Genomic DNA, 25,367 nt, shown 5'->3' on the forward strand with positions numbered 1-25,367 from the left:
TTACTGCATCACTATAATGCAGGCAGTGGCTTGGTGGCATGGGCTATCTTATTTGGTACCTACACAGTCCTTGTTTGGCTGATGCTGGTTGGTTTTCTTCAAAGGGTATAAATGATGTCTTGCTTCTTTGTTCAGAATCATGCCCTGAACCAAACGTTTGCTTTCCTTCATGTGTATAGACTTCTCTGAACTGTTGATCCTGATTTTAGTACATGTCTGTTTTTTCTCATATTGCTAAGACTACTTATTTCTAAAACAGAAATTTCCAAATGGCTCTCCAGCCAGTGGAGACATTAATGTCCTCTGCCAGCTGGGGCAGGTAGGAATTGGGAGAGGAGAGACTCAGTCCTGGGGGCCCAGGACATTGGTCACCTCCTCCCCAAGTAGGCCTATTTACCCTAGTGGCCAAACTGGTTGATATTCTGCACCTTCAATAATGTGTAAAAGGTTGAGAAGCCCTAAAGTACTTATTTATTTATTTATTTATTTATTTATTTATTTATTTATTTATTTCCTATCATCTTCCCTCAACAGTCCCTTTTGATTTGTTTTCTCTTAAATCCAAATTCATTCCTTCCCATCTTTATTGCTACTAGCCTAGCCTGTTATAGCCCAGCGGCCCATTCTGACATTTTTGCAGGAAATTTCAAACCTCGCTAAGGGTCCCCCCAGAGTCCATTGTGGACGCTGCTGCCAGATGGCTTCCTTAAAGCACAATTTTGTCATATAATCCTGATTCAAAAATTTCAACAATCTCTCACTGTCCTCAGAATTGTGCCCAAATTTCTCACCTAGACAGTCAAGTTCTGTACATTGAGTCTAGCCTACCTTGATACAGTTAACTTCACTATTTTACATCATGAATCCTTAGTTCAACTTGGAAAAGTTGTTGGTATCAAGAGCTAACATGGATTAATCAGGAACACTTTGCAAACTAGCTGCATTTTCTTTTCTAATAGACTTACTATATCTGTAGGAAAAAATGCTACAGACATAACATTTTGGCAGAGTTTCTCAGATACTATTGCGAACAATATGTATATTGCACACTTTGATAGATTTGAAAGGAGTTTAAAATCTGTACCCAAAAAGGAAAAAAGAGATTGTATAATGAATGACTGCCAACATAGAAAAAAGTCACTAGTGTCATATCAGGGGACTCTGTTCTTAGAAGCGGGCTGGATAGTCTTTTAAAAAACAAAATAGAAGTCATGCTTACAAAATTGCAGACAACAGAAAACTAGATAGGAGGAAAGATAAATTGCATTGCAGAATCAAGTTTGGAGGAGATATGAATTAGTTGGAATGATGGACTGAACCAAATTGAATGAAATGTAACAGTATTTGTACTCAAAATCTAGCATTTTGATGTTTTAAAAAGCAATTGCACAGTATCAAAAATGAGATAGTTCAATCAGCAGTCTACAAAAGCTATTGTAATAACAATGGTATATTTACAGACATACATCATCTAGCATATGGGGTGAAGGGAAGGTATGAATGATCCTACCCTGCTCTATGTTCATCATACCACAGCTGGAAAACTGGGTTCTGATCCTGTAATTCTATAATCTACTGATTTTTATTAAATATATCATTCTCATTTCCCCAACAATAGTTTGTTCATGTAGTTCCCTCTATCACACCCTTTCCCAACTTCCTACCAAGTTAGCTGGGTCATATCCTTACTTCAAGTCCATTCATTTCAACCACCAACAACTGCACACCAATTCTGTGCCAGGCACCGGGCTATGTGCTAGAGGTAACAATACCCGGTAGCATTTATTGAGGGCATAGATGTGCTAGGCACTGACCATATCTAGTAATCTCATTACATCACAGTGAGCCTGTGAGATTGAGACTCACATTTAATGTTTCATTTTACAGATGGCTACAGAGGGGTTTGATGACTTGCCCAAGGTCCCATGGTAAGTGACTTGAAGCTGAGCAGTCTGACTCCAGAGCTTGGACTCCTACCCACCACACTGCACTGCTTCTCTCATAATGAAGGAGTAAGACATGTTCCTTTTCCTCCAAGGACAGTCTAGAGGGAAAAGACACTATCCATCGACAATAATAGGCTTTGGTAATTACTCTAATATTCACTATCCATTGACAAGTTAGGCTTTGGTAATTACTGTAATAAAAGATATAAATAAAGTACTCCGGCATTCAGAGTAGAAGTGATGATTTCTAAAAGAATCAGAAGAAATCTCACAGAGACCCTCATTTTGAGCTGGGGCTTGAAACGTAAATGATAGCTGAGGAGGTAAGAGTTATTTATCTGCCAAGGCAAGAGCAAGAGTGAAGGAGCAGAGTGGTGCAGAGGCTAAATGAAAATGGATTATTTTTCACAGCTGTAAGGTCTGAGGCATGGGGAGCAACTGTCTAGCACAGTTCTCTTCCTTACGGGCCTGCTCACTGTAGCCAGATGATCTCTGCCACTCTTGAGAGCTGACTGGATTGTGCTCATCTCTTCCCAACTCCTTGTTCAAGGGTGTCAGGCTGGTAGCTTGAAACTGGCATGGGCACCATGCAGTTGGCAAACACTATCAATCAGGCTCCCTCTGTCCAGCCCCGGCCCCTGTTGTTAAACATCTACCAGCTCCCACCACTGCCCAGAACCCAATCATTCATCATTTCATGCTATCTATCTACTACCTTCTTTAATGATTTTTTAAATGTTCCAGGTGAGTTGTCTTAATTAAATTAATTCTAAACATGTCTCTGAGTATTTCTGAGACTGTAAACACATTTCTAAAACACTGTGAGCCTCAGTTTCTGCATCTATAAAAATAGGTGTATGGCATTGTGAGGTGCCTTCCACATAATTTCATGATCATAATTTCTTTAGGACAGGGGCTCTCTACATCCTACAAATTAAAGCCCAATGAAGAGGTGCTTTTAGAGGTTACTTTTTGAAGGGATGGCAGTATCTGATTTGTTTCTACAAAATATGAGCTTGCCTTAAAGTCGTTTTTTTTTTTTTCGTTTCTTCAAGGAAACGAAAAAAATAAATGAGAAGGAAAGTTAAATTCCTTGAGTACTGAAAGGTGAAATTTTTTGAAAAAAAAAATCTGTGAATATCAGAGTCCCAATTCCAACAAACAGGGTTCATGTTAAAGAACATGTTTAGATACTCACTGCCAATTCTTTATGGAGCAAAGGCAGTTTACAAATGAGTAAACCACTAAAATTAACAAAAAAGGAAACAAAAATTATGTAGAAGAACAAGGTGTATTTCAAGCAATCCTTCTCTCAAGGGGGAGAAAGTATGTTGAAAAATATAAATGGAAAAGTTTGAAAGAGCAATGAAAAATAGTAAATAGAGAAAGAGAAGCCGGAGACACCAAGCAAACATCTTGAAAGTGCATCTAGGATGTCCGAAGTGGTGTGAGTCTATAATCCTGGAAGTGCAGACAGCAGTAGAACATGAGGCTAACAGGAGATATTTCAGAGACAATGTAGCGAGAAGAACTGAATGAAGAATTTATGCTTGAGATTAAAATATGATCAGGAAAATAAAAAACCTTAAGAAATAATGAAGAGAATGACTGTAAAGCACTCAGAATTCCTTTGAGGTAACTAAACAAACATCATTACCACAAGCACATTTCACAACATCTGTCTACAAAAAATTCAGCTATCTGCCATTCTAACATTTAAAAAGATCTCAAGGACCAAAATCATCTTTCTCAAGAGAAAAAAAAAAAATTGCCTAGTTGTTTTTTTTTGTTTTGTTTTTTTTGTTTGTTTTTTCATTTTTTTTTTTTCAGAAAAACAGTGATGTTTTAGAGTTTCTGGTTTGGTTCTCTTGGTACAGGCTGAACACCTGAATAGCTGGGAATTTCTCCTTGGAAGGAAGTCTACCTTACAAACCTGTGGTACCTTCGAGTGGACTTGGCTCATAAGGCTTCCCTTAGGAAAAATCTAGGGAACTAATCTGTAATGCTTTTAGACTTCAAACTCTTCCTTCTGCTAACAGATTCCTCCATTACTGCCAGTGAAATTGGCACCAATTAGCACCCTGACAAAGCCACACATTAAAAAAGACCACAGAGACTGTGTTCCTCTCTGAAAACCCCCGCGTTTGTCCCTCCACCATGAACAGTTGATGTGAGCAGAAGGGCGAATGTGTCATTGTGAAGAAGGGAGAGGGGACCAGGGCAGGGTATTGAGGCCGCTGCAGTCCTTGCACAGATTAGCAAAGGACATCGGTCTCCTCGGGCTGCCTCTCTTGTCTGCATAGAAAGTCATTTTTTAAGATTCTGGAACAAAAACACTTATTAGAGCCTCTTTAGGCGTCAAAGGTTATTTTTCAAAAATCAAAGCGTTTTTGTTTTTTGCTTGAGATGACATCTGGATGTAACATGAAACACTTGCTGCTTATTTTAAGCCTTCATCTGACTTTTAAAATGTGAAACTTAAAGCTACATGCTATTTCCCTGAGCAAGCTAAAGGAAGAGGCAGAGTCTCTGCAAGGCAGCCCAAATTCTGCATCCCCTTCTGTCCTGCAGCCCCAGGGCAGGCCTCAGACTCCGAATAGAGCAGAAATCCGAGGACAGGAGGACACCCTCACTTCCCCACCCCCAAAGCTATACATCTTAACTCTGAGGATTTTTAATGTTTGAGTACATGATAATACTTCATTTTGCTCAATCTTTGTTTTTCTCTATTTACCTATCTTTAGTTTGTTTTCCACTACTATAAAAAAAAAAACAAAACCCACAGACTGGGTAATTTTTTTTTTTTTATTGTATCCCTCACACTTCTAGAGGCTGGGAAGTCCAATATAAAGGTGCTGGCATCTGGCAAGGGCCTTCTTGCTGCATCATCCCATGCAGAAGGCAGAAGGGCAGGAGAGTATGTGTGAGAGAGAGAGCAGGAGAGGGCCAAGCCCACTTTTATAACAAATTTACTCTCTCAATAACCAACCCACTACCGTGATAATGTCATTCATTCATTCATGAGGGCAGAGCCTCAGGACCTAATCGCCTCTAAAATGTCCCACCTCTCAACAACGTTGCATTGTAGATTAAGTTTCCAACACATGAACTTTGGGGGACACATTCAAACTACAGCACTACCTCTCCCCCTCATTTCTTTGTAACCAAGTGAACATTCTAACACTGTATGGCCCTGCATTATCTGTATCCATTCAAAATACATCTACATATATACAAAGAAGGGGATTTGTGTGACTTGGTATGTATATGTGTGTTTCCTAAATCAAATCATGATACACACATTTCTCTGCCACTTACTTTTCCCACTTCAGTGTGGAATTTCTTCCAACAGTAGATCTAACTCCTTTTAAGAACTGCATGGTAGCCTCTAACAATGAATGTGCCTTGATTTATTCAAGCATAGCCCTATTGATAAATATTTATGATATGTCCAAAAAATTAACCAGAAGACATAATACATATCTTGGTATTTCTAAGGCATCAAATCCCAGTAATGAAAAGGCGGAACAAAAGGATATGTATGTTTTTAAATGTTCTCAATGGTGCCAGAATACAACAGTTTGCAACAATTGAAATTCCTATCAGCAAAGCACAAGAGTGCATCCTACTCACACTCTCACCAGCACTAAGTTTTTATCACTACTAAATGCTTGCCAATCTGAGGAATGAAACATATCTTCCTGCTCTAATTTTCATCTCCTTGCCTCACAGTGAGTGCAAGCACCTTTCCACATCTCTTAGCCATTTAAATTTTCCTCTTTTACCCTCTAGTCACATCTTTTATCCATTTTCTATTGAGTTGTTTGTCTTTCTTATCTATTCATAGAGAAGAGCTCCTGGTGTGGTATGATAGTAACCCTTCATCTCTCAGGTATGCTTGAAATATTGTTCCCACTCTGAGATTTGTCTTCTGACTGGTCTTTTTTCTGTACACAAAATTTTACTGTTTTTCTTTTGCAGTAAAACATAATATGTCTTTTTAAATGGAGGGTTTGGTTTCCTATCTGACTTGTAAAACAATCTACCTCACTCCCAAAGTGTTCTTCTTTGATCTTAGTATACTTTTGCATGTAGCTTTTCCTATACTACATGTGACAGAGATGCCGTTTTGCTTTCTGTTGTTGCACATGGCCTTCCCCTGCCTGCAGGTCTGTCCCCTTTCCATGTTTCAGGAATGTTCTGCTTTCTCCTTGGCCCTTTTCAGACCTCTCCACTGCCATGATACTGTCCCTGATCACCCCAGCCCAGAGAAAGAGCTTTCTTATTTGATCTCCTGTAATAATTTTGTGGGTCAACCTCTCCCTTTGGCTATCATATTAAAATGTTAGCTGTATTTCAAAATTCATGTCTCTGAACTGGTCCTTAAGCCCTTCGAGGGCAGGGACTATATTAGATTGCCTCTTTTTGTCCCTTGTACTGGCATGAATAACAACTATGTTCTCAGTAAATTATTGACTGATGTCACTGCACACACCCTCCACAAAGCCTCCACTAGATCTCCCTCCAGTGTTCTTTCTTCCATGAAAAGGATGTAAGATGTAAAGCCTGCTTCATTCTGTTTCTCTTCAGCCTTCCTGATTATAAAGTTACCCTGGACAGACTCAGTTCTATGTGAATTGCTCTAAGTGCAATGGCAAAATCTGCTGCAGTATCTAAAAAGGCCACTGGCATGGCTTTGATGCTTCTTCTCCTAATTATTTGCATATTCAGTGACATCTAGGTTTAGAAATCCAGTTTTTGAAAAGTGTGCTTGGAAATAATTTCCATATTTAAATGTGATCCATGACTGCCTTTGGCCTATGACTGCCTCATCACTTACTAAGCTGGGGACCGGTGGCTCTGGGTACACACGCTGAAGGAAAGCCCATCCAGCCAATCCTGTCTGGCACCTGCATGGCTCTCCCAGGGACACTGAGACATCCATTGCCATCTCGGGCCTCAGATGCTATCCCTGGCTGAGCCCTGCCTCTCCAAGAGAGCCCAGGCCCCCTCAGTGCTGTGTGTACCCATTGTTGCTGCTGGGCACTGCCCTCTGAGTGACTCTTGTTCTCTGCTTATCCCTCCTTCCATCTTTCCTACTCTGGAGAGTGAAGGAATGGGAAAATGGGGGAGGTAGAGCAGACTTACCCGCCAGGAATAGAAGTTGTTGATTCCCTCAGCACCAGAGAGCTGTTATGGTCATTTCAGATAACACCACAGATAGAGACGTGATCATATTAGAATAATTAGAGCCATTAGGGACCAGGCCGAGGGCCAGGCACTCCTTGTGGAGGTCTATCAATTCATTGCCACTAAAAAAGGTGGATATTATTAATTGCCTACAATATAGACCAAAAACCCAAGGCTCATTGAGGGACCAGAATTTTATCTCTGATTTGTTTGACTCTAGCAGCTCATATTTTTTTCACCATGCTATGTTACCAAGAGAATATTTACGACCTCTATATTCCTTGCAAACTTACTGTGATCTAAGAGAGTAGAAGAGTCTGTTTCAGCTCATCCTAATCTCCCAAGATCCCTGATGGTTGTGTCTAAAGGATTCATGGCAAGTGGCAACTGAAGTTCATAATGGGGGCCAGATAGGCAGAATGGTGGCAGGTGGCAGTGGGAGGCAGGTCACTGACAAGCTGTGTGACCTTGCATGAATTATTTAATCTCTCTGTGCCGGGCTCATTAGTTTTCTGCAAGTATTTGCTATTTTTTCTCCTCCTTCTCATTATAACTATTACTACTACAATTGAAAACATCAGTGCAGATCCTTAATGTGACTTCCTCCCAGAAACATAATTTTTTGTGCAAGTGGCTTGCAATTGTCAAGGGGGAAATACTGAACAAATTCTACTTCCCAAGCTTTTAACTCAATTTTTTCCAAACATCAGGGCAAACTCTATGAGGTTCTTTTGGTTTCATTCACTATTTTCATTCACGTGCAAATAAAAACAGAAATCACAGGAATAAAAATGCCAGTACCCTTCTGAATTTACCAAAGGTCTTGAATCCAAAGAGTCCCACTGAGCGAGGTGGTGCCTCATCATAAACCCCTCCCTGGGACAAGATGCCATTTTAGAAAAGAGCATTAATTCTTTTAGGTCAGAGAATTTTGTAAACAGTTTGCTAAACAGGCTTAAATAGGTGGAAAGATTCAACAGGATTTCCTGAAGTATCTAATGCCTCTTGGCTCAAGGGCTCAAAAACTCCCAAGCCACAACTCTCCATCCTTGGGAAGCCATAATCCTCATAGTCCTATTCTTAGACTTATAGGAGCTCAATTAGTGAGAACTGAGCTCTACCTTCTCCTTTGATGTGCCTTCTTCCAATGAAGACCTGTCTTCTGGAACAACAAAACTGGGTCCCAAACCATCTTCTGGGACATGCAGGACACAGTGAGGAACCACTGAAACAGACCACTCCCTCTAAATCAGCTTCCTCCTGGACATGTGTGCACCATGCCCAAGGCTTTGGCTTGCTCCAGAACATAGCTCAGCAGTGATGCTGACCTGCTGACTGAGAAATGATGGGTGGGTTCTAGGGATGCTGTTATAATCTGCTTTTGGGAACTAGGCCACAGGCTGCAATCACTGACACTGCTTGTCATCAGGTTACCTTGTCATTACTCTCTACCTTTATTCTCAAATGACAGTTGTGAGGGTAAAGCAAAAGTGTGTAATGCTGGATGATTCTGAACTGTGACTCTCTGGATTTGAGCACTGACTTGGCAAGGTCTTCATTAGTACTTAGGCAAATATGTGTGTATGTGTATGTCAACTCATTCATTCACCCTACTTTATTCTAATTTGTCATATTAGTAAGGAACATAGACTTTGAAGTCAGAAATGCCCAATTTGAATCCTTGCTTTTCCGTCATTGGTTGCATGTGACTCTGGATGAGTTCCTTAATCTTTTTAACCCTGTGTTGTGGATGGCTACTGTTGAGCTACCAACCAGCCATCCCTGCCTCTCCTTCTGACTCACTCTCCCCTCTCACCCCTCACCGTAGCTCTTTACCTCCTCCTCTTTGAACTGCCCCTTCCTCAACTCCAACCATGTGGTCCTGTGGAGGTTGCCATTTTATTCCACCTCCTGGTCTACCCACTGACCCAGCCACAGCTGAGAGGTTGAAGGGTGGGGCACCTGACTGGCTGGGTCAAATCCTTGGGATTTTTGGTAGGACCCAGGAGAATGTTAGGTCAGTCTCATTCTAGTGGCATAAGCTATAATATGTAAAATTCAGAAGCCCTGGGCAGCCATGTTTTGTAACCTATGGAGAAACTGACCTATGGAAGGAGAGAAGAATGAAGGCAGAAGCTACTGAAAAGTAAATACAAGTGAGAGTATGAGCAAGATATATGACAGCATCAGAGTCTCAGTTTATGGCTATTCTGGGGGCTCAACCACATTCCCATTGTGAGTTCTGTTGAGATGATCCAGTATCCTATAATATAGTTGTCTTTTGCTTAAGCTGGTTCAAATTGGGTGTCTATTCCTTATAATCAAAACAGTTCTCATAATGTACTGTGTATTTCATTCATAAATGGCAATATAACTATCTTTGTGGGGTTCTGATGAAAATTAAATAAATAATGTACATAAAGTGCTTTGCAAAGTGCCTGGAGCATGGTGAGCCCTGAGTAAATGACAGTGGTTGTGGTGGCAGTAGTGACATTTATGATCGCCAATTTCTGTCAACATCTCAGGAGCCAAGAAGTAAGTTGGGTTGCAAGTGACAGGCAGATTCCTCAGCCATTCCCAGACAAGTGTCTCTCCAAAGGAAGAAGCAGTTGGGGGCCTCCACTCAAGCTCTTTGAGTCTTGCATTCAGGCAGGGCCATTCGGCTAGAGTTCCTGTTGTTTGGTTAGTGACCTGTGGCTGCATTCTCTTCCTGGCCCTCAGGCCTTGTGGGGGTGCTTGGACAGCCACAGAGTCTACAGTCACAGCCAAACGCACTCAGCAGGTCACTTGGCATCTCTTATCACCTGGCCCATGTGCCAGACCCTGCTGCCAGGTGCAGTCATTTGCATACCTTCCGTATGCACTCCTTCTACAAGTCCCTTCCCAAGATTAAGAGTTCATAACTAGAAGGGTCCTTTAAGACCCCCCACTTAGGGGTTCCCCAAACCAAGTAAGTGGCAGAAACAGGATTTGAACACAAGCAGTCTGACACCAAAGCCTTTGTTTTTTACCACTCCTCTATGCCACAAATATTAACATTATGTGCCACAAGGCACATAAAATGCAGAGAACAGTATCCGGAATGTCGTAATAATGTCTAATAAATGATGCTGATCTAGAATACCTGCCTGTCCTATTCTCCTTAGCAGTTCTGTGTGCCTTGGGCCTGCCACAGCATTAGATGGTCTAGGGGCCCAGAGAAACAGGAGGATGAAAGACACTGAGTGGAAACAGCGCCACCATGCAGAAGGCACCAGGTTGTTGCAGAAGACCCCTGGGAGTCAGAAATGATTATACTGCTCTTCAAATGAGGCTTACTGGACTGGTCCCCAGCTTGCTCTACCCCTTGCCTCCTGATCAGTCTCATTACACCCTCTTCATGATCCTTCTCTGAATTTCAAGTGTTTTCAATATGTTTAAAGAAAAGTTTACTTGAAAATATGCAGGAATCTACTGATAGATCTTAGACATACTAAACTAACCCCTCTCAGGTATAGCTCAGGACATGAATGAAAAGTGATGCAAATCATTGCACATTTAGTAAACCAATCAAACAAGCAAAACTGGTTCTCAAGCAAATTTTTTTGGAGCTAGAACATGTAGCTGGACTGGAGCAGGACATCATCAGATGAGACTGCAGAGAGCTGCTTTTATCACTGCAGGGTGCCCATACACAAGTATCAGAAAGAAAGTAATGAGAAGCATTCTGGAAAAGGGACATATTGCATAAGTATAATGACAATATTTTCCAGACCACAAATCTGAATGTAAACACTGATAATTATGAATGTGCTTTCTGGGACAATGAAGCAATGTAGTTGAAAGTGTGATCATCCAGGAAATCCAAGACATAAGGTTGTGAATACATATGAAAAGAAACAAGGCATAAACATTAAAGAGACACATAAGAATTACTGAGGCAATGAGGGAGCACAAATGGAAGAGGTCAAAGTCATTTAAAATACATTATAATTTTAGAAGCCTAGACCACAAAGAAAAAAAAAGGCTTGAAGGATCTGTGTCTAAGAATGTACTTACTGTTCTCTCTAAGGTGACCTGTCAAATTCATAGAACAGTTTCCTCACACCTCACCAGGGCCATCCAAAACAAGACTAAATACTTAACAATAACACTCACTCTAAGATTGCCCAGGGTCGACCACTCTTCCTAGACAATAAAGGTCAATTTGGTAAATAAGAATATTGGTAAAGAATGAAGAAAATAGTTTTTTGTCAGATATTCTAGACTATAGGCTCCCAAACTAGGATATCCAAGGTCACTGCATCTCTCATGGAAATGCTTTTCTTCAGCTGTGGAGGGTAGAAATAGAAAGGATCCTACCTTGAATTCCATTCACAGATACTCCGCCTCTTGCCTGGATTTCTGCATTACTCCTAATGGTTTCCCTACCTCCATTCATGCTCCACTTGGCCCTCAGAGTAATCGCTCTAAACTGCACATCTGACTGCATCCTTACCCTTCTCAAAGCCTGTCAGGGCCTCCTCATTCACCTATAGAATAATATCTAACTTTGGAAAAGGACACATTTATTCCCCACGTTTCACCCTTTCTCTTTCCCCTTCCTTTTTCCCTCCTTCCCTCCTCTTGCTCCTTCTTCTCCTCTTTCTCTCCCTCTCTCTTTTCCTCTCTCTCTCTTGCCTCCTTGCCTTTGTTTCTTTTTTGGTTTATCTCTTCAGGATTCCTATCCTTTTAATTTCATTTGATAACACAGAATGCTCTTTCTTATCTGAATGTCTTTACTCTTGCCAAAATCCTCTATTTTAAACCCCTGGTCTTCTGAATGTCACAGCTCTTCCCTTAGGATTCAGCTCAGTAGCATCTATGCCAAGAAGTGCTTCCTTACCACACCCCTTGGCTGGACTAAGGGGTTAGGTATCCTTCCTCTGTACTGCCAAAATACCGTGTGCATATCTCAGCCTCACAACTTGCCATGATATCTTATATCTAACTGCTTACGTGTCTGGTCTCCTCCAGTAGATTATGAGTTCCTCAATGGCAGGGACTGAATATTATCATTTGTATCCCCAATACCTAGCATAGGGAAGATTACCACAGTAAGCACTAAATAAATGTTAGCTAAACACATAGCAGCAAGATTTCAAAAGGGGAACCTGCTCCTGGCAGCTAATAATAGATAATGATGATTCTACCAATACTACTAGCTAATATTTATTGAGCATTTAGTATGTCGGAGGTGATGCTGAGCAAAACACATGCAGTATGAAATTTAATTTTCAGAATAGTCTTATAAGGTAGATATTATTTTTATATCCATTTATGGTAGATTATTATATTAGTGGTAACTAAATGAATCAGATATCCCAGTATTCATGCCCTTGTGCAATCGTTTCTCACACTGACTCTGAGTTTAGCTTTGTGACTTGCTTTGCCCAATAGGATATCGAAAAATGTGACACATGCAGAGACTTGGATGAGCGATAGTCAGTGGGTCTTGTCTTGTCCTCTTGGAATGTTGCTGACAATGCTGAAAAAACTTGGGCCAGCCTCCTTGAGGACAAGCAAATATAGAATGAGGCTCATCCGATCACATACCAACGCTAGACCCATGAATTAGGCCATTTTGGATGGTTCAGCCTTGGTAGACTCATCAGATAAGTGACCCCTTGGAGACCAACCCAAAAACCACTAATTCAAACTTATTCTAATTCAAACTGCTGACCCAAAGAAGGCTGAGTAATAAAATGATGGCTGTTTCAGGCCACTAAGTTTCGAGGTGGTTGTTACACAGCAAAGGTTAACTGCAATATATCTACCTTGGGAAAAAGATATATATATCAGGCAAAATCAAAGAATACAATAAGAAAGAAGAAAGACAAGCATGGATAGAAATAAAAGACAAACCAGCACGACGTTCTTTAGAGTGCTTTAATATAAATAAGTACAGTGCTGATGTAAGTCCTTCTTAATGGTAGCATTGCTGAAATAGTACCAAACACACAGTTGGAAGTCCTAGATCTCTGGCCTGGCCCTACCGCTGATAAGCCCTATGAATGTGACAAGTCATTTGAACTCTTGGATTCTAAGTTTCTTTATGAGCAAAGCAGGAAGATATATATGTGTAGTGTGTGTGTGTGTGTGTGTGTGTGTGTATTCTACTTCCAATCTCACAGGGCTGGTGGGAGACTCGAACATACATCAAATCACCCACATGTAAGTATTAATGTTATTGAAATTGGTTAATAACTTTGGGACACAACAATGACTAACAGCTGACCCACAAACCAACCAGAACTGGTGGGACAATGAGGGAATCTATATAGTCTATGCTATAGAATGGGAAATCCAGCAGTTAGACTGTTGGCGTATTCCATGTATCAGATAATGTTTCTCTACTAGGCATTTCAACACCTTAAGTATCAGTGTTATCTCATCACTTTGTTTTATAAGGTACTGTATTAGTCCATTTTCACACTGCTAAAAAGTACTACCTTACACTGGGTAATTTATAAAGAAAGGAGGTTTAATTGATTCATAATTCTGCATGGCTGAGGAGGCCCCAGGAAACTCAAAATCATGGTGGAAAGCGAAGGGGAAGTAAGGCACATCTTACGTGGCAGCAGGAGAGAGTGATCAGGAGGGGGGAACTGTCAAACACTTTTACCACCAGATTTCATGAGAACTCCCTCACCATCATGAGAACAGCATGGGAAGCCACCCCCATGATCCAATCACCTCCCACCAGGTCCCCCCCCAACACATGGGGATTACAATTTGAGATGAGATTTGGTTGGCAATGCAGAGCCAAACCATATCAGGTGCTCTCAGTATATCTTGTGTAACTTTTTCCTCCCAGTGTTTATAATCTAGTCTCACATCCTCCACTGAAGGGCAGGGGGATATCTGGTCTCAAAGCAAGAGCTTTTAGCCAAGAGCATGAAGACCTGGCCAGGCCCTGTCTGTGACTGCCCATGGGACATTGGCACATAAACTTGCAGAGACCGATTCTCTAACTGTAAAATATGAGGGTAAAAACATTTGCCAAAATACCCTCATATAGGTTTGAGAGAAACAAAGGTGAAGATATTTGTGGACGTGCCTTGAAACTAGCTACTCCCTGGACAAAGGCAAGGAAGGTGGCAAGAATGCTCCTATCCAGCCAAAAAGAAAAAAAAGAAAAATACTCAGTGTTTAGAGAGTACCAAATGATGTGCCAGACACTGGGCTAAGTGGTAGGTTTTGCAGGGAGAAAATGGGGAAACTGACATGTTAAGATGCCAGGTAATTTTCCTGTGGTCACATAATTAATAAATGGCTCAACTGGATTCAGTTGAGTGATTTGCCTCACTCCAAAGCCTGGGCTTCTTGAACAGTGCTAAGTGGCCTCCTAAAGGAACCTCCACAGCCTGTGCAAGAACAGAATTATTGGCCAGGTAGTCTACCATTAAATGGGGTCGCCAGCTTGTGGCTAAAGAAACAGATGATGAAAGAAGTGCTGGGGAGAAAATGCCTGTTTACAAACATAGCTTAATTAATTAGTCAACTCAGATGAGGCAGAAAAGGCGGGTTTCCAGATGTCTGACATCGAGAATTAATTAGCAGAAAGGCACCAGTCCTCAGGCCTTGGGTTCATGGCCAGACCACATGGAAGAATTAAATTACTAGACTTCCCCTCCAACTTAAGCCATTTGAAAGAAAACAAAACCCCAAACAATAACCTTATTAAAAATGACAACTCAACTGGAAAATCTCCACCAACCAAAGCTTCAAGTGAAATTCAGAAAAGAAGGTTCTAGTGCTTCCAGTTTAGTTTACAAAAGAGAATGAAATGAAAGTAAGTTAGGCTAACAGTAGGTAAGTTCACGTCTGTACCAAGATAAGTAAAACAGAAAATTAAGGTAGCACTTGAATTCCTATCAGGCAAAAGTCACCACCTTTGCAGAAATGTTATCACATGAGTCACTTGTAAATAGAAAGTACACGTCAATCTGCAGAAATCACCACAAAATGGGGTTGGGCCAGCCCGGGAGAATAGATGATATGGAGCCACTATTAAGTGTAGTGTGTACTCTTTGGGCTCTGGTGTGACTTTATGAGTAAAAGTTACTTTCCAGGAATGGGTTCCCCCACTGCTTCCACAGTTAACTTTTCATAGGGGTTCTAGAAGTGCTCCTATTTTGTTGTCTATATTTTTATCAGTGAATTTCTGCAGTTGTTTGGGACTCATCCTCTGCCTAAGCAGGGAAGTTAATGAGGTTTGAAGCAACTTTGTGTCCCAGGGTGAATGGAATATAATGTACATGGAGAGAGGTAAGGGCAAAGAGTTCAGCTAAGCTGGAGGCTTGAGGGCTGAGCAAAGGTAGACAAGGTGGGATTCCATGGGGAGGGAGGGTGTGCAGGTAGACTGATAGATCTGGAAGTGACCTAGAAAACGTCAGTGGTTTTCAACCAGGGTGTATATTAGAATCACCTGTAATGTGATTAAAATGCTGATTCCCAGGACCTATCTCAGACCAATTATATTGGAATCGCTAAGCAGGATATATAATAATAGTATTTAACATCTCCCCCAGGTGACTCTAATGGGCACCGGAATTGAGACCCACACATCTGTGGCAACCTATTCATTTTCCTAGTGGGAAAATGAGGGAACACATTTGGAGAAGCAAAAGAGAGACTGTGTGGGTCCCTGGTGTCAGGTGACATTTCATTGAGCTGCCCTGAGAACTCCACTCCTCCTTCACAGCCTCAATCTGGCTTCATGGGAAAGGGAAATCACATAAAGTCACTCCCAGGTGCTGGGATCCTTCACCTTGTAAGGCTGTTGCACTCGTGCATGTTTGTAGATTCCTTCACTGATGTAGAATGAGGTTGAGGGGTTTAGACCAGTGAAGGTCAAAGTGTGGCCCCAAGACCGGCAGCATGGGCATCATTTGACACGCACATTCTCAGGCATCTCTCCAGAACTACTGAATTGGCAACTGTGGGCAGAACCCAGCAATGTGGTTTTAACAAAGCCTCACGCATGCTAATGTTTGAGAACTGCTGGTTTACACAACCATTTTCCAAAAATGAGTCTTTGGAGACAGGGAGAAAAGTAGGAGGTAATGGTGGTAGGGGTGTTCATGAGGACACTGGCCTCTGCCACTAAGGATAAAGGCTGGCAGTTTACTTTGGAGTAATCAAGGATGCAGGGTAAAACTCATCCCCTTCTACGACAAGGATTTTAATATTTACCAGGTATCGCCTGCCTGACCTGCAGTCAGCTGGTAGAAATAAAATGTCTCTTGTTTCCCCAAAGAGATCTCATGCCAAAGTAATACATTCCTGACTTGAAAAAGTTTCATTTGCTCCTACCTGGTCTTAACTTATATCTTTCTATTGTCAGCTCTTGATTATGTCTCATAATAGTTAATAAGAAGATGCATATAATAGTGAAAAGATAATCAACATTTTATTTGACTTGCAGATGTATTCACAACTCATACCCAGTCAGTAACACCAGCTCCCACCCCCAAACCCACCCCACCTGTTTCTGATTCTCCCTTGGCTCAGGGTCCCTCTCAGCGCCTACGACACAGCTGCTGACAGGAGGAATGTGCCGGAATGATGGAAGAGCTGGGTCACAGCAGATAATCCATTTATGGATAATAAAAAATGTGTGTCACACTTCATTGACCATGCCAGTCCTAAGCTGCTATACATACATAAAAGATCCTTCATACCCAAGATGGATTTCAAAGCAAAATGAAAAACCCATATGATTTGGCCATGTTCCTACTCATGTTCCAGAATAAAAGGTAGACATAATCTCTCTGACCAACGTATTTACTAATTATGTGTCCTGCGCCAGTCTCTGTATGAGATCCTGCAGGGGATACGGTAGGGGATACACAGATTCTGCTTTCAAGGAGCTTATAATGAAACTGAGGAAAGAGAAATACACTTATTGAGAAAGACGTTATAACATCCAGTGTATTAACTATGGTAGGCTAACTGCCGTAACAAATAGTCTGTGAAATGTATTATAATTCCAACACAATAGAATTTCATTTCTAGCTCGTGTAACCACATTGAGGTTGGCAGGGCAAACTTTTCTAAGCAGTGATTTGTGAACCCAAGCCAATGGAGACTCTGTCATCTTCAACAGGAGGCTTCCAAAGTCCCTAGGAGGTGTCTGCATTCCAACTAGCGAGAGACAAAAGGAGCATAGTTGAGCTTTCAGGGGAGGGTTTTATGGGCTAAGCTTTGAAGTGACACCCATCACTTCAGCCCACATTGTGTTGACTACGGGTCCACCACATGGCCACACCTCACCATAAATGGGAAACAGAGTCCATCTGTATACCCAGAAAGGTGAACAAACACATTTTGTTAAATACCCAACAGTTTCTGCCATACTGGGCATGGTTGGGGAAGGTGTGTGAGGCTGGGGGACAGTTTTATTTATTTACACATGTGTTGTTTCATTGTTTCTCACTATCACAGTAACTTCTGAAGATCCTGCTATAGTTAGGATCCTGTTATCTGAACTCGCTGCTACTTTCTTGATTTTTCCTAGAGTTTTACGGAAGACTGGGCAGTATAGCCCATTCCAAGGATGAGCATTATTGGGAGGCTATGAAAAAATTCAGCAAGAGAGGGGTAACAATCTTCAAATAATGCATCTTTAACCTCTTTGTGTTCTTCTATTTAGTCAATACTTCACTGGTTAGTGCCAATCCATGGAAATCACTTTCGTGCTGGCACTGCCCAGAGAGTGATAGATTTCATTCAGGTGCCTGAGCCAACAGAGGGTCCAGTAAGGCAGGACAGAAACTGCTTTACTCGGAGTGTTCATTCTGGGGTCTGATGGAATATTAATGCTGAGAGGAGGCTGAGAAACGTAGACTGTGGAGGAAAATGGGGGGAAACCTCTTCTCACTGAGAAGGGGAGATGGTGAAACCAAGTCAGCTGGAAATGGAGAGGGGGCCTTTTGATGTTTTCCTGTTTTCTACAGGAAGGGAAATCGATAGATGCTTTTAAATGCTCCTCTGGGTGAAGAATGGATACTTATCTCATTTCTCCCTCTCACTACTCTTCCATCACTTTCCCAGACACCATGTTACTAGCTTAGGGTCCTGGGAGGAGCAGAGGAAGATGGAAATGCCGCACACATCTGGACTACAACCCCCTGCTGCTTTGCAATGAAGACAGTTTTCTAATTGGAATCAACAGACACCCAGTGTCTGCAGTCTCTGTTGGAAACAGTAGACATAAGTAGCAATCAAAAGGTAGAGTACAAGCACAGAAGGATTAGCACGCATGTAAACCTGGGCTCTCTAACTTGGTGCTCTGAATCTAGCCATTTGCTTGTTTTAAGCAAGGCATTCTGTTTCATTTAGGCAGTTAGTTGCAGTGAAGAAATGAGCGTGTATTGGAGTTTCCTCTACATTATGCTGGGAAAGGTATTTTATACCTCACAGATTTTATGATGGAGACCTAAGCTCAGGCAGAAGTTGCCTGTATTCACACGTGTAATTAGAATATAAGTTCTTCTTTCGTTTGTTCAGCAGGTATTATTTCACAACAATTAGGAGTCAGGAATTTTCTAGGTGCTGAGGACAGTGATGATAAACTAGTCCCTGCCCTCCAGAACATTCTAGTGAGGGAGAAAGACAATAAACAAATATATAGCAAAATATCAGCTAGAGAGAGCTATTGAGATAATTAAAAGTGGGAAAGAGGATGGTGTGTGATGGGAGTTAGACAGGATATTCAGAAAAGTCTTCTAAAGAGGTGACATCTGAGCAGAGGTTTGCATAAAGTGAGTGTCATGTGACTATCTGAAGAAAGAGGATTTCAGGCAGAAGACTCTGCGAGGGCAAAGATCTTTTGACAGGACTTTGCTTGGAGTGTCTAAGGAATAGCAAGTTGGCTAGCATAGCTGGAGAACCTTGAGGAACCAAGGGAAGAGTGGCAGAAAATAAGTCTGGTGAGATAGGGAGGACACAGACCATGCTGGGCCTGCAGCCATAGTAAGGCTTTGGATATTCTGTATGTGGTGGAAAGCCACGGCAGGGTTTTGAGCAAATAGCAGACACAAACTATTACATTTTGAAAGAAGCACCTTGGTTGCTACATAGGAATTGACTAAGGGGAGCAAGAGTGGATGCAAAAGACAAGGGAACAGGTGATGGGGACATGACTGTGATGATGGCAATAGAGGGAGTGTGAAGTGGTCACTTTATGGATATGCTTGAAAGGTGGAGATAAGAGGATTTGCTAATGAATTTGATATTGGGTGGAGAGAAAGAGAGAAATCGGAGATAACTCTGAGGTTTTGGGCCCAAGCCACTGGGTGAATGGTGGTGCCATTTACTGAGGCAGATCCTGGGCAGAACAGTGATTAGGCTGTGGCCAATACAGTTATTGATACCAGACAGCTTCGAATCAAAGCCCAGGTCTGCTAGTGATGAACTGTATGGCCTCTGTATCTCTCTCTCTGCATCTCAGCTTCATCCTCTGTGAAATGGAGATGTTAATAATACCTAAATCATAGGGTTGCTATGAAGATTAAACAAGTTAATACCTGTAAAGCACTTAGAGCAGCATCTAGAGTAAAGGAAACTCTCAATAAATATTGCCTAAAATGAGGAACATAGAGGGTGTGAAACAGACTCACAGAGAAAATCAAGAGTTTGTATTGGGACGAGGTAAGTTTGAGATTCCTATCATATATCTCAGTAGAAATATTAATGAGCAGGTGGGCATAAGAGTCTGGGCTTCAAAACTGATGATACAAATTTGAGAAACATTGACATTTAGAATATTTTGCAAGTTGAAAGACTGGATTTTATAATCTTGTACTCACTGGCCAAATTCAGGCAATAGATGAGAAATTATATGAGTTTTGAGAGCTAAAACGAAAATAGGCAGAGTTGCAGGGTAGTATGCGAGAAGAGGAATGAATCTAGATGTAGGTAACTGATGTTTCAGTGGAAACCTGAAGGATGAACCTCCATTGGTTATTATGCTCACTGTTCCCCTTTGTATGTTTTTAATCATAACACTCATGGCCCATGTTGAGTAGGTTAAAAAATGTAAGTACAGAAAAGGACAATGTGAAAATTAATTATGCACCTGTGTACATTTCCTCAAGAAAAATATCAGTTGTCTTCTTAAGTGAGATATTCCATCACCAGTAAAGGTTTTGGCACCAACCAGTGAATGGAAATGTCACAATTTCCATATAGTTTGCACTTGCAGCAAAAAATAGTCCATGGAGTAGTGAGAATTTTCTCAAAATGATAACGATAATCACGACACAGGGCCTTACCTAAGCTAACAAATTATTATCATTCATAACCTAATAGTAAGAAGGACCCTGATGAAAAGATTTACTAGTTTTCTTCTCTATTTAGGGCACTATACCCTTAGAATATAGAGAGAAACTGCATCTATCAAGAAACTTATTCAAATCATCCACCTACTATTTCAGCATTCTTCTCCCTTTACTGTCTACTTTGTGTACCATATAAGTAAGGCCCAGGCTTTACTTATTTACTAACAATCAGTGAATTGTTTCACCAACTCAAACAGAGCTTGGTTAAGAGTCTAGGCCAAAATGCTGTTACTGACCTGCAAATAAGTGTTATGTGTCTGGGTGGCAAAGGGGATTTAAAAGAAACGAGATTAGATTTCTCACTCAAGTGGAAAGGAAGGTTTCTACTTTTCAGAAAGACCTGCTGTCATCTTTCTGCTGTCCCAGATGGTGAGAGTTATGTACTCCTTGACCTGAGCCAAAGACAACATAAGAGAAAACAAAGAGACAAACAAGGGCTGCTCAAAGAAACTGGGCAAAAGCTCATTTCCAATGGCTTTAAGTACACAAGAGACAACTTCTCAGACAAGGGCACCTCCCTTGACCCTGTTTTTCACACTATTGTTCACAAGGTTACTGAAAGAAAAGTCATATAAGAGACTAGCCCCTACAATACCTGGAAATAACAATCATATAGTTAAAGGATTTTGAGCTCAGTGATTTTTGTTTTTGCAAGAAGTAAACCAAAACCAAGATATGTCCACGTGAATGCATAAGTACCTACTGAATGAAAGTGAATGGAAATGTCCATGCAAGCAGAAGGGGGTTATTGGCAGAGGCAGCCCTTAGCACTGACCATGGACTGTAGAAAGTATCACTAGGGAAAAGTCATGCTTTCCAAAGACAGGCAAGAGCTGGGCTTCAGTTTTCGATCTGGTACTCAAAACACAAGAAAGGATCTTTTTCACTTGCAAATTCAATGTACCTCTGGAGGTATATGAGTCCATCTCTGTTTGAACTCTCATTTCAAAATGGTTCTGTCTTAAAAATGTAAGTATTAGGGCACAGATGTCAGCCCTTGACACTAAAAAACTGCTTGGAAAATAAGGTCGGCGGAAGCTTCCAAGAAGTCCTGTTACCCAGAGAACTGTGTATTCCTGGTGACCTCAGCATGGCAAATTCCATCCTACTCCATCTATGGAAATGGAAGGGTCTGAATTTTCTGAACTTTACCCCGTTTCTTACCCCAATTACCCTATTCCTGGTTCCCTAATTATGACAACCCATGGTGAAGATGAGCCCCTCTCTGCATCTTTGTTGTACCTCAGAGGAAGGAAAAAGGAAATGAAAAATAACATTTATGGAATGCTTCCTCTCTCTCAAGCCCTGAGGAAGGCCTACATACACAGTGAGCTAAGTTAAGTTTTCTCCGTTTCACTGAGGAGGGAGAAAAGTTGAGTTACCCAAGGTCATTGGGCTAATGAGTTGCAGTGTCAAAACATCAAACCCAATTGTCTCTGCCAAAGCCATATTCTTTCCAGGCAAGGTAGTCTGGTTTAGATCATGCCCATTCTACTAAAGATCCCAGCAGAATTTCAGGAGCAATGCTCCTTGATTCATAGACCGTGGCAACCAGTCAGCAGCAGACCCTAGTGCCAGATAGCGCTTGGATGGGTCATAAAAATACAAAGATTCTGCAGTGGTAGAGGCAGTAAAAGCAGTCACAGTGTTCATAGACACTGAAGAGGTCAGTTCTAATGCCAGATAAATCCTGCAGTTTTCAGCAGTCCCTGTGTTAATAGCTTTTTCATACCTGAAGACCATTAATAGGTCACTTCTCAACGTTCAATGTCCCATCTCCTTTTACGTTCCCACACGTGTTTCATTTACTGCCCTTATAATCATTCTCTTGATTTCCAATAGACATTCACAAGGTTCTTTTTATCTCCTGAAAATTCTGCAGTTCTCAACAGGACCCAGTACTCAAGGAAGATTGGAAAAGCACAATGTGCCCCAGAAGAGACATGACCTGATCAGCACTCAGAATGCTCTTATCAGAAGCATACTGCACCCTCTGCTGGGATTCCACACTTCTTTTCTTCCGTTTCACTGCAGCCTTTATTTCCTCTCCTTCTTACCTGTTTATCCTATTGTTGCTTCTTTTGTCTTTTCTTCTCTCCTTCCTCTACTCATTTTCTTTTTTATCTTTTTCTCTCTCCATCCCTTTCCCTTATTAAATTTCCCATGTTCTTTTCTTTCACTTCCTCCACCTCTTACTCTTCACTTTCTCTTCTTCTTTTACACTTTTAGAGGCAAATCAGTTGAGTTGAAAAAATAGAGATGTTGAAGTCACATAAACCTGGTTCAAATGCTAGTTTTTCTACTTATGGTATCCTTGGAAAAATAACTATTCTGCCCTTCCTTGAGGAAGAGGGATACCAGGCCCTGGTAGATGTAAAATGTAGATACCAGGCCAGGCATGGTGGTGCATGATTGTAGTCCCAGCTACTTGGGAGGCTGAGGTGGGAGGATTGCTCGAGCCCAGGAGTTTGAGGCTGCAGTAAGCTATGATCATGCCACTGTATTCCAGCCTGGATGACAGAGCAAGACCCTGTCTCTAAAAAAACCAAAAAGAAAAAAATGTAGATATCAACTATATTTATATGTAGATCTGAATATTAAATGAGATAACCTGTGTAGATTCAGTTTAGGACTTTATTTGGAAGTAGGACATTCATAAGTGATAGGCAAAACCCCTGCTTCCATACTGCCCCTTGCCCTGCTATTGTTAAGCCTATCTTGTCTCACACATTGATTTTGCCTTCTGTCTGTTATTCCCCATAGCTGTTGTCTCTGGTCCTGGCTCAGCATCCAATTCATTCCCCCTCTCTATTTTATAGTTTGTCTTTGACTGGATTCTCCTCATGTTCTATGCTCCTTTATTCCAAATCTGGCTTTAAGTAGAAATAACTAGACATTACAGAATGTTGCATGTTGACAAAACGTTCAAGCATCACAGTGATGGCTGATTCTAAAAAATGTAATAACAACACTATTAAATACTTTGAACCATTCTGAACTATCTATTATGCATGAGAAGCTTAGGGCCAAGGAACAGCCAAATTTCCCTATACCTCCAGGAACCAAATGTGTGATTGAGATGGAGCCTAGGTCGAGTAGGTAAGGACAGAACTCATTACCTACTCAGGTAACCAGAAGATAATGAGGTTTAAAAAAAATTTGAAGTTTTTAAAAATTTGTGAGCAATAGTAACCATTAGTTGTTACACCAGGTTACTTATTGGTGGACACAACTCTGTTGTGAGAAGAACCATTTAGGGTGTAAACCTTCCATAAAAACTTTGGAATCATAGTTTTCCTTTCCAGAAAACATAGAACTCTGAATATAAGCTAAACCCTGCTACTTAATTGTATCATGTTTATTATTATTATTATTATTATTAGATGGAGTCTTGCTCTGTCACCCAGACAGTGGCACAATCTTGGCTCACGGCAACCTCCGTCTCCTGGGTTCAAGTGATTCTCCTGCCTCAGCCTCCTGAGTAGCTGGGGTTACACGTGCCTGCCACCACACCTAGCTAATTTTTGTATTTTTAGTAGAGACTGGGGTTTCACCATGTTGGCCAGGCTGGTTTTGAACTCCTGACCTCAAGTGATCCTCCCACCTCAGCCTCCCACAGTGCTGGGATTACAGGTGTGAGCCACTGGGCCCAGCCTTGCATCATGTTAATTTGAGGTTCATGGTAACCCACGTATCTTTGGGTAGCTCTCAGCCTGACTTGCCATTTCCATGTCTTATACTTCTCTGTCTTTATTTTCTCTGAGTTCTTGAATTCCTTTTGCCCTTGTCTTTATTAAACTTCATCCTGTTAGTTTCTGATTACTTGTCCAATTTGTTGAGGTCATTTTCAAGTCTAATTGCATCCCCCAAGGCTTTGGCCTACACTTTAAATTCAGTCTCATCTATGAACTTAATGAGTATGCTGTTTCGGTAACAAAGTCATGGATGATCATCTTAACTAGAAATGAATCCAGGACTGAGCCCTGTGCAGCACCATTTTTAGTGTTTACTCATTAGAGGAAATGTATAGGCAGGTGCTTTAATGAAGTTCAGTTTAGAAAATATAGGCCTCCTTCTTCAGCATCTGGAATTACTTGGCTAGAATTTTTAACATTTTTGGCAATTCAAGGCTGTATTTCTAAACAAGTGAAATTTAATTAATCAAAGTCATTCTCAAAATGTAACCTTAAGGTCAGGCATGATGGCTCACGCCTGTAATCCCAGAACTTTGGGAGGCAAAGGCAGGTGGATCACCTGAGGTCAGGAGTTCGAGACCAGCCTGGCCAATGTGATGAAACCCTGTCTCTATTAAAAATACAAAAAATTAGCTGGGCATGGTAGCACACACCTGTAATTTCAGCTACTTGGGAGGCTGAGGCACAAGAATTGCTTTAATCCAGAAGCAGATGTTGCAGTGAGCCGAGATCACACCACTGCACTCCAGCCTGGGAGACAAGAGTGAGACTCTGTCTCAAAATAAATAAACAAACAAACAAACTAGCTAACTAAACTAAAATGTAACTTAAAAAAAAAACCAACCCATTATTTTGATTATGAAAGTCAGTACCTATTTTCACCATTCTTCCCTGAGAATCACTTGTGGGCACACTCTGCCTTGCTGAAGGAGCGCTGAGTAGGAGGCAAGGTGCTGGCTTCTAGTTCCATCTCTGCTATTCAGCATATGATCTTGGGTGAGTCACCAAACCTTTCTCAGCCCAGACCTTATCTTCATCAAATGTGCCTTCCAGATCCAAGAAGCTATGACTCTCTCTTAAGGGCTAATTATTCTCAGTGGCTAATTATTACATGTATACTTTGATTATAAGCATTCCCATGACACTTACATACAAGATTACAACTTCAAACA

General features: G+C 41.2%; 1 protein-coding gene and 1 long non-coding RNA gene across 4 annotated transcripts in view; one reads left to right on the top strand and one right to left on the bottom strand.

The window, feature by feature from the left end:
• LOC129049063 (uncharacterized) overlaps positions 1-3,702 on the top strand; it is a 58,767-nt gene extending 55,065 nt beyond the window's left edge. The window contains exon 4 of one of the 2 annotated variants that reach the window (XR_008511832.1): positions 1,888-2,176. This is a non-coding gene — a long non-coding RNA (uncharacterized LOC129049063). Of the gene's footprint in view, positions 1-1,887 lie in introns of both variants that reach the window. The other variant, XR_008511833.1, reaches the window with a different exon arrangement.
• GRIN2B (glutamate ionotropic receptor NMDA type subunit 2B) overlaps positions 1-25,367 on the bottom strand; it is a 442,920-nt gene that overhangs the window by 77,993 nt on the left and 339,560 nt on the right. The gene's annotated exons all lie outside the window — the stretch shown is intronic.

Source organism: Pongo abelii, chromosome 10 (genome assembly GCF_028885655.2).
Source record: "Pongo abelii isolate AG06213 chromosome 10, NHGRI_mPonAbe1-v2.0_pri, whole genome shotgun sequence".
NCBI classification, from domain to species: domain Eukaryota; kingdom Metazoa; phylum Chordata; class Mammalia; order Primates; family Hominidae; genus Pongo; species Pongo abelii.